The sequence below is a fragment of the Poecilia mexicana genome, unplaced genomic scaffold (assembly GCF_051168715.1).
Source record: "Poecilia mexicana isolate PSO_F unplaced genomic scaffold, ASM5116871v1 scaffold_23, whole genome shotgun sequence".
Lineage (NCBI taxonomy): Eukaryota > Metazoa > Chordata > Actinopteri > Cyprinodontiformes > Poeciliidae > Poecilia > Poecilia mexicana.
In genome coordinates this window covers 22,915,250-22,930,249 of record NW_028263392.1, presented here as the reverse complement: position 1 = coordinate 22,930,249, position 15,000 = coordinate 22,915,250, and positions in this window count along the sequence as shown.

The following is a 15,000-nucleotide window of genomic DNA, read 5'->3' as shown; positions in this document are numbered from 1 at the left end:
CCTGGTTCTCAGTGCATGTCTAAAAAAGTTCTAAGTCCCAACCAGGGACAGAGAGGGGGCTGTCTGGGGGATGTGGCCGGGGAGGGGTGCTTAAGTGTGGGTAAACGTGTTGGGCCTGTGGGCCTGGTTCTCAGTGCATGTCTGAAAAAGTTCTAAGTCCCAACCAGGGACAGAGAGGGGGCTGTCTGGGGGATGTGGCCGGGGAGGGGTGCTTAAGTGTGGGTAAACGTGTTGGGCCTGTGGGCCTGGTTCTCAGTGCATGTCTGAAAAAGTTCTAAGTCCCAACCAGGGACAGAGAGGGGGCTGTCTGGGGGATGTGGCCGGGGAGGGGTGCTTAAGTGTGGGTAAACGTGTTGGGCCTGTGGGCCTGGTTCTCAGTGCATGTCTGAAAAAGTTCTAAGTCCCAACCAGGGACAGAGAGGGGGCTGTCTGGGGGATGTGGCCGGGGAGGGGTGCTTAAGTGTGGGTAAACGTGTTGGGCCTGTGGGCCTGGTTCTCAGTGCATGTCTGAAAAAGTTCTAAGTCCCAACCAGGGACAGAGAGGGGGCTGTCTGGGGGATGTGGCCGGGGAGGGGTGCTTAAGTGTGGGTAAACGTGTTGGGCCTGTGGGCCTGGTTCTCAGTGCATGTCTGAAAAAGTTCTAAGTCCCAACCAGGGACAGAGAGGGGGCTGTCTGGGGGATGTGGCCGGGGAGGGGTGCTTAAGTGTGGGTAAACGTGTTGGGCCTGTGGGCCTGGTTCTCAGTGCATGTCTGAAAAAGTTCTAAGTCCCAACCAGGGACAGAGAGGGGGCTGTCTGGGGGATGTGGCCGGGGAGGGGTGCTTAAGTGTGGGTAAACGTGTTGGGCCTGTGGGCCTGGTTCTCAGTGCATGTCTGAAAAAGTTCAAAGTCCCAACCAGGGACAGAGAGGGGGCTGTCTGGGGGATGTGGCCGGGGAGGGGTGCTTAAGTGTGGGTAAACGTGTTGGGCCTGTGGGCCTGGTTCTCAGTGCATGTCTGAAAAAGTTCAAAGTCCCAACCAGGGACAGAGAGGGGGCTGTCTGGGGGATGTGGCCGGGGAGGAGAGCCCCTCCCTGGTGAGCCCAAGGCCTCAGCCCCCCCCCCCTCTTGCCTTACCAGGGGCACGAACCTCCAGGGCCTGCGTGCTGGAGGGTGTAGTCCGAGGAGGGGTGCTTAAGTGTGGGTGCACAGGTGAGTGTGGAGAGCCTGGTTCTCTGGATGGGTCTGACTGTCTGTTTCTCTCCCCGGAGCAAAGCCTGGATGTGGGTAAGTGTTCTGGGTGTGCCTGCCTGGAGCTCCATGCCTGGTTCTCTTCCTGGAGGTCAGGGCCTGGAGCTCCATGGCCTGTCCCCTGCATGTGTGTGCGGCCCTGGAGCTCCATGGCCTGTCCCCTGCATGTGTGTGCGGTCCTGGAGCTCCATGGCCTGTCCCCTGCATGTGTGTGCGGTCCTGGAGCTCCATGCCTGGTCCTCTGCCTGGAGCTCCATGCCTGGTTCTCTTCCTGGAGGTCAGGGCCTGCAGCTCCATGCCTGGTCCTCTGCCTGGAGGTCAGGTCCTGGAGCTCCATGCCTGGTCCTCTGCCTGGAGGTCAGGGCCTGCAGCTCCATGCCTGGTCCTCTGCCTGGAGGTCAGGGCCTGCAGCTCCATGCCTGGTTCTCTGCCTGGAGGTCAGGGCCTGCAGCTCCATGCCTGGTCCTCTGCCTGGAGGTCAGGGCCTGCAGCTCCATGCCTGGTTCTCTGCCTGGAGGTCAGGGCCTGCAGCTCCATGCCTGGTTCTCTGCCTGGAGGTCAGGGCCTGCAGCTCCATGCCTGGTTCTCTGCCTGGAGGTCAGGGCCTGCAGCTCCATGCCTGGTTCTCTGCCTGGAGGTCAGGGCCTGCAGCTCCATGCCTGGTTCTCTTCCTGGAGGTCAGGGCCTGCAGCTCCATGCCTGGTTCTCTTCCTGGAGGTCAGGGCCTGCAGCTCCATGCCTGGTTCTCTTCCTGGAGGTCAGGGCCTGCAGCTCCATGCCTGGTTCTCTTCCTGGAGGTCAGGGCCTGCAGCTCCATGCCTGGTTCTCTGCCTGGAGGTCAGGGCCTGCAGCTCCATGCCTGGTTCTCTTCCTGGAGGTCAGGGCCTGCAGCTCCATGCCTGGTTCTCTGCCTGGAGGTCAGGGCCTGCAGCTCCATGCCTGGTTCTCTTCCTGGAGGTCAGGGCCTGCAGCTCCATGCCTGGTTCTCTTCCTGGAGGTCAGGGCCTGCAGCTCCATGCCTGGTTCTCTTCCTGGAGGTCAGGGCCTGCAGCTCCATGCCTGGTTCTCTTCCTGGAGGTCAGGGCCTGCAGCTCCATGCCTGGTTCTCTGCCTGGAGGTCAGGGCCTGCAGCTCCATGCCTGGTTCTCTGCCTGGAGGTCAGGGCCTGCAGCTCCATGCCTGGTTCTCTTCCTGGAGGTCAGGGCCTGCAGCTCCATGCCTGGTTCTCTGCCTGGAGGTCAGGGCCTGCAGCTCCATGCCTGCATCTCTTCCTGGAGGTCAGGGCCTGCAGCTCCATGCCTGGTTCTCTGCCTGGAGCTCCATGCCCTGTCCCCTGCATGCGTGTGCGGGCCTGGAGCTCCATGGCCTGTCCCCTGCATGCGTGTGCGGGCCTGGAGCTCCATGCACGGTCCCCTGCCTGTGTGTGCGGGCCTGGGGCTCCATGCACGGTCCCCTGCATGTGTGTGCGGGCCTGGAGCTCCATGCACGGTCCCCTGCCTGGAGGTCAGGGCCTGCAGCTCCATGCCTGGTCCTCTGCCTGGAGGTCAGGGCCTGCAGCTCCATGCCTGGTTCTCTGCCTGGAGGTCAGGGCCTGCAGCTCCATGCCTGGTTCTCTGCCTGGAGGTCAGGGCCTGCAGCTCCATGCCTGGTTCTCTGCCTGGAGGTCAGGGCCTGCAGCTCCATGCCTGGTTCTCTTCCTGGAGGTCAGGGCCTGGAGCTCCATGCCTGCATCTCTTCCTGGAGGTCAGGGCCTGCAGCTCCATGCCTGGTTCTCTGCCTGGAGCTCCATGCCCTGTCCCCTGCATGCGTGTGCGGGCCTGGAGCTCCATGGCCTGTCCCCTGCATGCGTGTGCGGGCCTGGAGCTCCATGCACGGTCCCCTGCCTGTGTGTGCGGGCCTGGGGCTCCATGCACGGTCCCCTGCATGTGTGTGCGGGCCTGGAGCTCCATGCACGGTCCCCTGCCTGTGTGTGCGGGCCTGGGGCTCCATGCACGGTCCCCTGCATGTGTGTGCGGGCCTGGAGCTCCATGCACGGCCCCCTGCATGTGTGTGCGGTCCTGGAGCTCCATGCCTGGTCCTCTGCCTGGAGGTCAGGGCCTGCAGCTCCATGCCTGGTTCTCTTCCTGGAGGTCAGGGCCTGCAGCTCCATGCCTGGTTCTCTTCCTGGAGGTCAGGGCCTGCAGCTCCATGCCTGGTTCTCTTCCTGGAGGTCAGGGCCTGCAGCTCCATGCCTGGTTCTCTTCCTGGAGGTCAGGGCCTGCAGCTCCATGCCTGGTTCTCTTCCTGGAGGTCAGGGCCTGCAGCTCCATGCCTGGTTCTCTTCCTGGAGGTCAGGGCCTGCAGCTCCATGCCTGGTTCTCTGCCTGGAGGTCAGGGCCTGCAGCTCCATGCCTGGTTCTCTGCCTGGAGGTCAGGGCCTGCAGCTCCATGCCTGGTTCTCTTCCTGGAGGTCAGGGCCTGCAGCTCCATGCCTGGTTCTCTGCCTGGAGGTCAGGGCCTGGAGCTCCATGCCTGCATCTCTTCCTGGAGGTCAGGGCCTGCAGCTCCATGCCTGGTTCTCTTCCTGGAGGTCAGGGCCTGCAGCTCCATGCCTGGTTCTCTGCCTGGAGGTCAGGGCCTGGAGCTCCATGCCTGCATCTCTTCCTGGAGGTCAGGGCCTGCAGCTCCATGCCTGGTTCTCTGCCTGGAGCTCCATGCCCTGTCCCCTGCATGCGTGTGCGGGCCTGGAGCTCCATGGCCTGTCCCCTGCATGCGTGTGCGGGCCTGGAGCTCCATGCACGGTCCCCTGCCTGTGTGTGCGGGCCTGGGGCTCCATGCACGGTCCCCTGCATGTGTGTGCGGGCCTGGAGCTCCATGCACGGTCCCCTGCCTGGAGGTCAGGGCCTGCAGCTCCATGCCTGGTCCTCTGCCTGGAGGTCAGGGCCTGCAGCTCCATGCCTGGTTCTCTGCCTGGAGCTCCATGCCCTGTCCCCTGCATGCGTGTGCGGGCCTGGAGCTCCATGGCCTGTCCCCTGCATGCGTGTGCGGGCCTGGAGCTCCATGCACGGTCCCCTGCCTGTGTGTGCGGGCCTGGGGCTCCATGCACGGTCCCCTGCATGTGTGTGCGGGCCTGGAGCTCCATGCACGGTCCCCTGCCTGGAGGTCAGGGCCTGCAGCTCCATGCCTGGTCCTCTGCCTGGAGGTCAGGGCCTGCAGCTCCATGCCTGGTTCTCTGCCTGGAGGTCAGGGCCTGCAGCTCCATGCCTGGTCCTCTGCCTGGAGGTCAGGGCCTGCAGCTCCATGCCTGGTTCTCTGCCTGGAGGTCAGGGCCTGCAGCTCCATGCCTGGTTCTCTGCCTGGAGGTCAGGGCCTGCAGCTCCATGCCTGGTTCTCTGCCTGGAGGTCAGGGCCTGCAGCTCCATGCCTGGTTCTCTGCCTGGAGCTCCATGCCCTGTCCCCTGCATGCGTGTGCGGGCCTGGAGCTCCATGGCCTGTCCCCTGCATGCGTGTGCGGGCCTGGAGCTCCATGCACGGTCCCCTGCCTGTGTGTGCGGACCTGGGGCTCCATGCACGGTCCCCTGCATGTGTGTGCGGGCCTGGAGCTCCATGCACGGTCCCCTGCCTGTGTGTGCGGGCCTGGGGCTCCATGCACGGTCCCCTGCATGTGTGTGCGGGCCTGGAGCTCCATGCACGGCCCCCTGCATGTGTGTGCGGTCCTGGAGCTCCATGCCTGGTCCTCTGCCTGGAGGTCAGGGCCTGCAGCTCCATGCCTGGTTCTCTTCCTGGAGGTCAGGGCCTGCAGCTCCATGCCTGGTTCTCTTCCTGGAGGTCAGGGCCTGCAGCTCCATGCCTGGTTCTCTTCCTGGAGGTCAGGGCCTGCAGCTCCATGCCTGGTTCTCTTCCTGGAGGTCAGGGCCTGCAGCTCCATGCCTGGTTCTCTGCCTGGAGGTCAGGGCCTGCAGCTCCATGCCTGGTTCTCTTCCTGGAGGTCAGGGCCTGCAGCTCCATGCCTGGTTCTCTGCCTGGAGGTCAGGGCCTGCAGCTCCATGCCTGGTTCTCTTCCTGGAGGTCAGGGCCTGCAGCTCCATGCCTGGTTCTCTTCCTGGAGGTCAGGGCCTGCAGCTCCATGCCTGGTTCTCTTCCTGGAGGTCAGGGCCTGCAGCTCCATGCCTGGTTCTCTTCCTGGAGGTCAGGGCCTGCAGCTCCATGCCTGGTTCTCTTCCTGGAGGTCAGGGCCTGGAGCTCCATGGCCTGTCCCCTGCATGTGTGTGCGGCCCTGGAGCTCCATGGCCTGTCCCCTGCATGTGTGTGCGGTCCTGGAGCTCCATGGCCTGTCCCCTGCATGTGTGTGCGGTCCTGGAGCTCCATGCCTGGTCCTCTGCCTGGAGCTCCATGCCTGGTTCTCTTCCTGGAGGTCAGGGCCTGCAGCTCCATGCCTGGTCCTCTGCCTGGAGGTCAGGTCCTGGAGCTCCATGCCTGGTCCTCTGCCTGGAGGTCAGGGCCTGCAGCTCCATGCCTGGTCCTCTGCCTGGAGGTCAGGGCCTGCAGCTCCATGCCTGGTTCTCTGCCTGGAGGTCAGGGCCTGCAGCTCCATGCCTGGTCCTCTGCCTGGAGGTCAGGGCCTGCAGCTCCATGCCTGGTTCTCTGCCTGGAGGTCAGGGCCTGCAGCTCCATGCCTGGTTCTCTGCCTGGAGGTCAGGGCCTGCAGCTCCATGCCTGGTTCTCTGCCTGGAGGTCAGGGCCTGCAGCTCCATGCCTGGTTCTCTGCCTGGAGGTCAGGGCCTGCAGCTCCATGCCTGGTTCTCTTCCTGGAGGTCAGGGCCTGCAGCTCCATGCCTGGTTCTCTTCCTGGAGGTCAGGGCCTGCAGCTCCATGCCTGGTTCTCTTCCTGGAGGTCAGGGCCTGCAGCTCCATGCCTGGTTCTCTTCCTGGAGGTCAGGGCCTGCAGCTCCATGCCTGGTTCTCTGCCTGGAGGTCAGGGCCTGCAGCTCCATGCCTGGTTCTCTTCCTGGAGGTCAGGGCCTGCAGCTCCATGCCTGGTTCTCTGCCTGGAGGTCAGGGCCTGCAGCTCCATGCCTGGTTCTCTTCCTGGAGGTCAGGGCCTGCAGCTCCATGCCTGGTTCTCTTCCTGGAGGTCAGGGCCTGCAGCTCCATGCCTGGTTCTCTTCCTGGAGGTCAGGGCCTGCAGCTCCATGCCTGGTTCTCTTCCTGGAGGTCAGGGCCTGCAGCTCCATGCCTGGTTCTCTGCCTGGAGGTCAGGGCCTGCAGCTCCATGCCTGGTTCTCTGCCTGGAGGTCAGGGCCTGCAGCTCCATGCCTGGTTCTCTTCCTGGAGGTCAGGGCCTGCAGCTCCATGCCTGGTTCTCTGCCTGGAGGTCAGGGCCTGCAGCTCCATGCCTGCATCTCTTCCTGGAGGTCAGGGCCTGCAGCTCCATGCCTGGTTCTCTGCCTGGAGCTCCATGCCCTGTCCCCTGCATGCGTGTGCGGGCCTGGAGCTCCATGGCCTGTCCCCTGCATGCGTGTGCGGGCCTGGAGCTCCATGCACGGTCCCCTGCCTGTGTGTGCGGGCCTGGGGCTCCATGCACGGTCCCCTGCATGTGTGTGCGGGCCTGGAGCTCCATGCACGGTCCCCTGCCTGGAGGTCAGGGCCTGCAGCTCCATGCCTGGTCCTCTGCCTGGAGGTCAGGGCCTGCAGCTCCATGCCTGGTTCTCTGCCTGGAGGTCAGGGCCTGCAGCTCCATGCCTGGTTCTCTGCCTGGAGGTCAGGGCCTGCAGCTCCATGCCTGGTTCTCTGCCTGGAGGTCAGGGCCTGCAGCTCCATGCCTGGTTCTCTTCCTGGAGGTCAGGGCCTGGAGCTCCATGCCTGCATCTCTTCCTGGAGGTCAGGGCCTGCAGCTCCATGCCTGGTTCTCTGCCTGGAGCTCCATGCCCTGTCCCCTGCATGCGTGTGCGGGCCTGGAGCTCCATGGCCTGTCCCCTGCATGCGTGTGCGGGCCTGGAGCTCCATGCACGGTCCCCTGCCTGTGTGTGCGGGCCTGGGGCTCCATGCACGGTCCCCTGCATGTGTGTGCGGGCCTGGAGCTCCATGCACGGTCCCCTGCCTGTGTGTGCGGGCCTGGGGCTCCATGCACGGTCCCCTGCATGTGTGTGCGGGCCTGGAGCTCCATGCACGGCCCCCTGCATGTGTGTGCGGTCCTGGAGCTCCATGCCTGGTCCTCTGCCTGGAGGTCAGGGCCTGCAGCTCCATGCCTGGTTCTCTTCCTGGAGGTCAGGGCCTGCAGCTCCATGCCTGGTTCTCTTCCTGGAGGTCAGGGCCTGCAGCTCCATGCCTGGTTCTCTTCCTGGAGGTCAGGGCCTGCAGCTCCATGCCTGGTTCTCTTCCTGGAGGTCAGGGCCTGCAGCTCCATGCCTGGTTCTCTTCCTGGAGGTCAGGGCCTGCAGCTCCATGCCTGGTTCTCTTCCTGGAGGTCAGGGCCTGCAGCTCCATGCCTGGTTCTCTGCCTGGAGGTCAGGGCCTGCAGCTCCATGCCTGGTTCTCTGCCTGGAGGTCAGGGCCTGCAGCTCCATGCCTGGTTCTCTTCCTGGAGGTCAGGGCCTGCAGCTCCATGCCTGGTTCTCTGCCTGGAGGTCAGGGCCTGGAGCTCCATGCCTGCATCTCTTCCTGGAGGTCAGGGCCTGCAGCTCCATGCCTGGTTCTCTTCCTGGAGGTCAGGGCCTGCAGCTCCATGCCTGGTTCTCTGCCTGGAGGTCAGGGCCTGGAGCTCCATGCCTGCATCTCTTCCTGGAGGTCAGGGCCTGCAGCTCCATGCCTGGTTCTCTGCCTGGAGCTCCATGCCCTGTCCCCTGCATGCGTGTGCGGGCCTGGAGCTCCATGGCCTGTCCCCTGCATGCGTGTGCGGGCCTGGAGCTCCATGCACGGTCCCCTGCCTGTGTGTGCGGGCCTGGGGCTCCATGCACGGTCCCCTGCATGTGTGTGCGGGCCTGGAGCTCCATGCACGGTCCCCTGCCTGGAGGTCAGGGCCTGCAGCTCCATGCCTGGTCCTCTGCCTGGAGGTCAGGGCCTGCAGCTCCATGCCTGGTTCTCTGCCTGGAGCTCCATGCCCTGTCCCCTGCATGCGTGTGCGGGCCTGGAGCTCCATGGCCTGTCCCCTGCATGCGTGTGCGGGCCTGGAGCTCCATGCACGGTCCCCTGCCTGTGTGTGCGGGCCTGGGGCTCCATGCACGGTCCCCTGCATGTGTGTGCGGGCCTGGAGCTCCATGCACGGTCCCCTGCCTGGAGGTCAGGGCCTGCAGCTCCATGCCTGGTCCTCTGCCTGGAGGTCAGGGCCTGCAGCTCCATGCCTGGTTCTCTGCCTGGAGGTCAGGGCCTGCAGCTCCATGCCTGGTCCTCTGCCTGGAGGTCAGGGCCTGCAGCTCCATGCCTGGTTCTCTGCCTGGAGGTCAGGGCCTGCAGCTCCATGCCTGGTTCTCTGCCTGGAGGTCAGGGCCTGCAGCTCCATGCCTGGTTCTCTGCCTGGAGGTCAGGGCCTGCAGCTCCATGCCTGGTTCTCTGCCTGGAGCTCCATGCCCTGTCCCCTGCATGCGTGTGCGGGCCTGGAGCTCCATGGCCTGTCCCCTGCATGCGTGTGCGGGCCTGGAGCTCCATGCACGGTCCCCTGCCTGTGTGTGCGGACCTGGGGCTCCATGCACGGTCCCCTGCATGTGTGTGCGGGCCTGGAGCTCCATGCACGGTCCCCTGCCTGTGTGTGCGGGCCTGGGGCTCCATGCACGGTCCCCTGCATGTGTGTGCGGGCCTGGAGCTCCATGCACGGCCCCCTGCATGTGTGTGCGGTCCTGGAGCTCCATGCCTGGTCCTCTGCCTGGAGGTCAGGGCCTGCAGCTCCATGCCTGGTTCTCTTCCTGGAGGTCAGGGCCTGCAGCTCCATGCCTGGTTCTCTTCCTGGAGGTCAGGGCCTGCAGCTCCATGCCTGGTTCTCTTCCTGGAGGTCAGGGCCTGCAGCTCCATGCCTGGTTCTCTTCCTGGAGGTCAGGGCCTGCAGCTCCATGCCTGGTTCTCTGCCTGGAGGTCAGGGCCTGCAGCTCCATGCCTGGTTCTCTTCCTGGAGGTCAGGGCCTGCAGCTCCATGCCTGGTTCTCTGCCTGGAGGTCAGGGCCTGCAGCTCCATGCCTGGTTCTCTTCCTGGAGGTCAGGGCCTGCAGCTCCATGCCTGGTTCTCTTCCTGGAGGTCAGGGCCTGCAGCTCCATGCCTGGTTCTCTTCCTGGAGGTCAGGGCCTGCAGCTCCATGCCTGGTTCTCTTCCTGGAGGTCAGGGCCTGCAGCTCCATGCCTGGTTCTCTTCCTGGAGGTCAGGGCCTGGAGCTCCATGGCCTGTCCCCTGCATGTGTGTGCGGCCCTGGAGCTCCATGGCCTGTCCCCTGCATGTGTGTGCGGTCCTGGAGCTCCATGGCCTGTCCCCTGCATGTGTGTGCGGTCCTGGAGCTCCATGCCTGGTCCTCTGCCTGGAGCTCCATGCCTGGTTCTCTTCCTGGAGGTCAGGGCCTGCAGCTCCATGCCTGGTCCTCTGCCTGGAGGTCAGGTCCTGGAGCTCCATGCCTGGTCCTCTGCCTGGAGGTCAGGGCCTGCAGCTCCATGCCTGGTCCTCTGCCTGGAGGTCAGGGCCTGCAGCTCCATGCCTGGTTCTCTGCCTGGAGGTCAGGGCCTGCAGCTCCATGCCTGGTCCTCTGCCTGGAGGTCAGGGCCTGCAGCTCCATGCCTGGTTCTCTGCCTGGAGGTCAGGGCCTGCAGCTCCATGCCTGGTTCTCTGCCTGGAGGTCAGGGCCTGCAGCTCCATGCCTGGTTCTCTGCCTGGAGGTCAGGGCCTGCAGCTCCATGCCTGGTTCTCTGCCTGGAGGTCAGGGCCTGCAGCTCCATGCCTGGTTCTCTTCCTGGAGGTCAGGGCCTGCAGCTCCATGCCTGGTTCTCTTCCTGGAGGTCAGGGCCTGCAGCTCCATGCCTGGTTCTCTGCCTGGAGGTCAGGGCCTGCAGCTCCATGCCTGGTTCTCTGCCTGGAGGTCAGGGCCTGCAGCTCCATGCCTGGTTCTCTTCCTGGAGGTCAGGGCCTGCAGCTCCATGCCTGGTTCTCTGCCTGGAGGTCAGGGCCTGCAGCTCCATGCCTGCATCTCTTCCTGGAGGTCAGGGCCTGCAGCTCCATGCCTGGTTCTCTGCCTGGAGCTCCATGCCCTGTCCCCTGCATGCGTGTGCGGGCCTGGAGCTCCATGGCCTGTCCCCTGCATGCGTGTGCGGGCCTGGAGCTCCATGCACGGTCCCCTGCCTGTGTGTGCGGGCCTGGGGCTCCATGCACGGTCCCCTGCATGTGTGTGCGGGCCTGGAGCTCCATGCACGGTCCCCTGCCTGGAGGTCAGGGCCTGCAGCTCCATGCCTGGTCCTCTGCCTGGAGGTCAGGGCCTGCAGCTCCATGCCTGGTTCTCTGCCTGGAGGTCAGGGCCTGCAGCTCCATGCCTGGTTCTCTGCCTGGAGGTCAGGGCCTGCAGCTCCATGCCTGGTTCTCTGCCTGGAGGTCAGGGCCTGCAGCTCCATGCCTGGTTCTCTTCCTGGAGGTCAGGGCCTGGAGCTCCATGCCTGCATCTCTTCCTGGAGGTCAGGGCCTGCAGCTCCATGCCTGGTTCTCTGCCTGGAGCTCCATGCCCTGTCCCCTGCATGCGTGTGCGGGCCTGGAGCTCCATGGCCTGTCCCCTGCATGCGTGTGCGGGCCTGGAGCTCCATGCACGGTCCCCTGCCTGTGTGTGCGGGCCTGGGGCTCCATGCACGGTCCCCTGCATGTGTGTGCGGGCCTGGAGCTCCATGCACGGTCCCCTGCCTGTGTGTGCGGGCCTGGGGCTCCATGCACGGTCCCCTGCATGTGTGTGCGGGCCTGGAGCTCCATGCACGGCCCCCTGCATGTGTGTGCGGTCCTGGAGCTCCATGCCTGGTCCTCTGCCTGGAGGTCAGGGCCTGCAGCTCCATGCCTGGTTCTCTTCCTGGAGGTCAGGGCCTGCAGCTCCATGCCTGGTTCTCTTCCTGGAGGTCAGGGCCTGCAGCTCCATGCCTGGTTCTCTTCCTGGAGGTCAGGGCCTGCAGCTCCATGCCTGGTTCTCTTCCTGGAGGTCAGGGCCTGCAGCTCCATGCCTGGTTCTCTTCCTGGAGGTCAGGGCCTGCAGCTCCATGCCTGGTTCTCTTCCTGGAGGTCAGGGCCTGCAGCTCCATGCCTGGTTCTCTGCCTGGAGGTCAGGGCCTGCAGCTCCATGCCTGGTTCTCTGCCTGGAGGTCAGGGCCTGCAGCTCCATGCCTGGTTCTCTTCCTGGAGGTCAGGGCCTGCAGCTCCATGCCTGGTTCTCTGCCTGGAGGTCAGGGCCTGGAGCTCCATGCCTGCATCTCTTCCTGGAGGTCAGGGCCTGCAGCTCCATGCCTGGTTCTCTTCCTGGAGGTCAGGGCCTGCAGCTCCATGCCTGGTTCTCTGCCTGGAGGTCAGGGCCTGGAGCTCCATGCCTGCATCTCTTCCTGGAGGTCAGGGCCTGCAGCTCCATGCCTGGTTCTCTGCCTGGAGCTCCATGCCCTGTCCCCTGCATGCGTGTGCGGGCCTGGAGCTCCATGGCCTGTCCCCTGCATGCGTGTGCGGGCCTGGAGCTCCATGCACGGTCCCCTGCCTGTGTGTGCGGGCCTGGGGCTCCATGCACGGTCCCCTGCATGTGTGTGCGGGCCTGGAGCTCCATGCACGGTCCCCTGCCTGGAGGTCAGGGCCTGCAGCTCCATGCCTGGTCCTCTGCCTGGAGGTCAGGGCCTGCAGCTCCATGCCTGGTTCTCTGCCTGGAGCTCCATGCCCTGTCCCCTGCATGCGTGTGCGGGCCTGGAGCTCCATGGCCTGTCCCCTGCATGCGTGTGCGGGCCTGGAGCTCCATGCACGGTCCCCTGCCTGTGTGTGCGGGCCTGGGGCTCCATGCACGGTCCCCTGCATGTGTGTGCGGGCCTGGAGCTCCATGCACGGTCCCCTGCCTGGAGGTCAGGGCCTGCAGCTCCATGCCTGGTCCTCTGCCTGGAGGTCAGGGCCTGCAGCTCCATGCCTGGTTCTCTGCCTGGAGGTCAGGGCCTGCAGCTCCATGCCTGGTCCTCTGCCTGGAGGTCAGGGCCTGCAGCTCCATGCCTGGTTCTCTGCCTGGAGGTCAGGGCCTGCAGCTCCATGCCTGGTTCTCTGCCTGGAGGTCAGGGCCTGCAGCTCCATGCCTGGTTCTCTGCCTGGAGGTCAGGGCCTGCAGCTCCATGCCTGGTTCTCTGCCTGGAGCTCCATGCCCTGTCCCCTGCATGCGTGTGCGGGCCTGGAGCTCCATGGCCTGTCCCCTGCATGCGTGTGCGGGCCTGGAGCTCCATGCACGGTCCCCTGCCTGTGTGTGCGGGCCTGGGGCTCCATGCACGGTCCCCTGCATGTGTGTGCGGGCCTGGAGCTCCATGCACGGTCCCCTGCCTGTGTGTGCGGGCCTGGGGCTCCATGCACGGTCCCCTGCATGTGTGTGCGGGCCTGGAGCTCCATGCACGGCCCCCTGCATGTGTGTGCGGTCCTGGAGCTCCATGCCTGGTCCTCTGCCTGGAGGTCAGGGCCTGCAGCTCCATGCCTGGTTCTCTTCCTGGAGGTCAGGGCCTGCAGCTCCATGCCTGGTTCTCTTCCTGGAGGTCAGGGCCTGCAGCTCCATGCCTGGTTCTCTTCCTGGAGGTCAGGGCCTGCAGCTCCATGCCTGGTTCTCTTCCTGGAGGTCAGGGCCTGCAGCTCCATGCCTGGTTCTCTGCCTGGAGGTCAGGGCCTGCAGCTCCATGCCTGGTTCTCTTCCTGGAGGTCAGGGCCTGCAGCTCCATGCCTGGTTCTCTGCCTGGAGGTCAGGGCCTGCAGCTCCATGCCTGGTTCTCTTCCTGGAGGTCAGGGCCTGCAGCTCCATGCCTGGTTCTCTTCCTGGAGGTCAGGGCCTGCAGCTCCATGCCTGGTTCTCTTCCTGGAGGTCAGGGCCTGCAGCTCCATGCCTGGTTCTCTTCCTGGAGGTCAGGGCCTGCAGCTCCATGCCTGGTTCTCTTCCTGGAGGTCAGGGCCTGCAGCTCCATGCCTGGTTCTCTTCCTGGAGGTCAGGGCCTGCAGCTCCATGCCTGGTTCTCTGCCTGGAGGTCAGGGCCTGCAGGTTATGGGACGGAGGAAAAGACCCCCGCGGGAGACCCCCTTAACGGGGTCCCAGAGGGCTGAAACTCGGTGGGTCGGTCCGGGGCCTTCCCCCGGACCGTGTGCCACCGTTGGTCCGGGCCCCCCGCCCCCCAGGGCCTGGATCCCGGCCCTGGGGGGCCCCCGGACTTTGAGACCCCCTGGAGACCCTACCCTATGAGCCAGGGGTCTCAAACTCGGTGGGTCGGTCCGGGGCCTTCCCCCGGACCGTGTGCCACCGTTGGTCCGGGCCCCCCGCCCCCCAGGGCCTGGATCCCGGCCCTGGGGGGCCCCCGGACTTTGAGACCCCCTGGAGACCCAACCATAAGAGCCAGGGGTCTCAAACTCGGTTTGGCCATAGCCCCCGACGTACCCTCCAAGGGTTCCAAAGCACGCGGAGATCGGACCAAGTTTGCGGCTCCAGGCCCGCCCGAAGTGTCGGGTGGTCTCCCATTCATTCCCTATGGAGGGCCCTTTTCCGGATGGCTGAAAACGACATTTCCGGCTCTCCTGGGAGATCGGGGCCCCCCATACGTGCATGTCATATACCGTTTTAAAGCTCCGAGCCTCCTGAACACGGAGGTGGTCTCGGATCGCCTCTAGGACCTTCCCCCGACCTTCTACGGGTCTCCAAAGGTAAGGTGGGTTATGGGACGGAGGCAAAGACCCCCGCGGGAGACCCCCTTAACGGTGTCCCAGAGGGCTGAAACTCGGTGGGTCGGTTGGGGGCAACCCCCACGACCGTGTGCCACCGTTGGTCCGGGCCCCCCGCCCCCCGAGGCCGAGATCCAGGCCCTGGGGGGCCCCAGATTTGAGACCCCCTGGAGACCCAACCATAAGAGCCAGGGGTCTCAAACTCGGTTTGGCCATAGCCCCCGACGTACCCTCCAAGGGTGCCGAAGCACGCGGAGATCGGACCCCGTTTGCGGCTGCAGCCCCGGTTCAAAGGTCGGGTGGTCTCCCATTCATTCCCTATGGAGGGCCCTTTTCCGGATGGCTGAAAACGACATTTCCGGCTCTCCTGGGAGATCGGGGCCCCCCATACGTGCATGTCATATACCGTTTTAAAGCTCCGAGCCTCCTGAACACGGAGGTGGTCTCGGATCGTCTCTAGGACCTTCCCTCGAGCTTCTACGGGTCTCCAAAGGATTAGCGTCAAACCGGGCCGGCTTTGCCCCGCGATAAGTCGGTCCAAACGGACCGGAACCCGGGCGAGCCGCACACCGTCGGATCCGGGCCGGTCCGCGGATGGTTCTGGTGGTCTCCGATTTCCGCTAGGACGTTCCCCCGAATTTATACGAATTTTTAACCGTTTTGGGCCCAACCGGACCTCCGGTCCGGTTCCCGGGGTCCCACCGACCCGAGACCCGGATCATCGAGCTCCTGAGACGGCCCCGGTCACGAGGGTGTCGGTCCCGGAAGCCTGGGTGGAGGTCCGAAAACCGGACTTCCAGAGGGGGAGACTCGGCGGTGAGCAGCTGCAGATTTCGTCCGCCTGCTAGCGCGGCCCTCCCGGATAGCTCTGCCGCGGATCCCCGGTCTGGACCTCCGGAGCTCCGGTTCGATCCTTAAAAACGCACT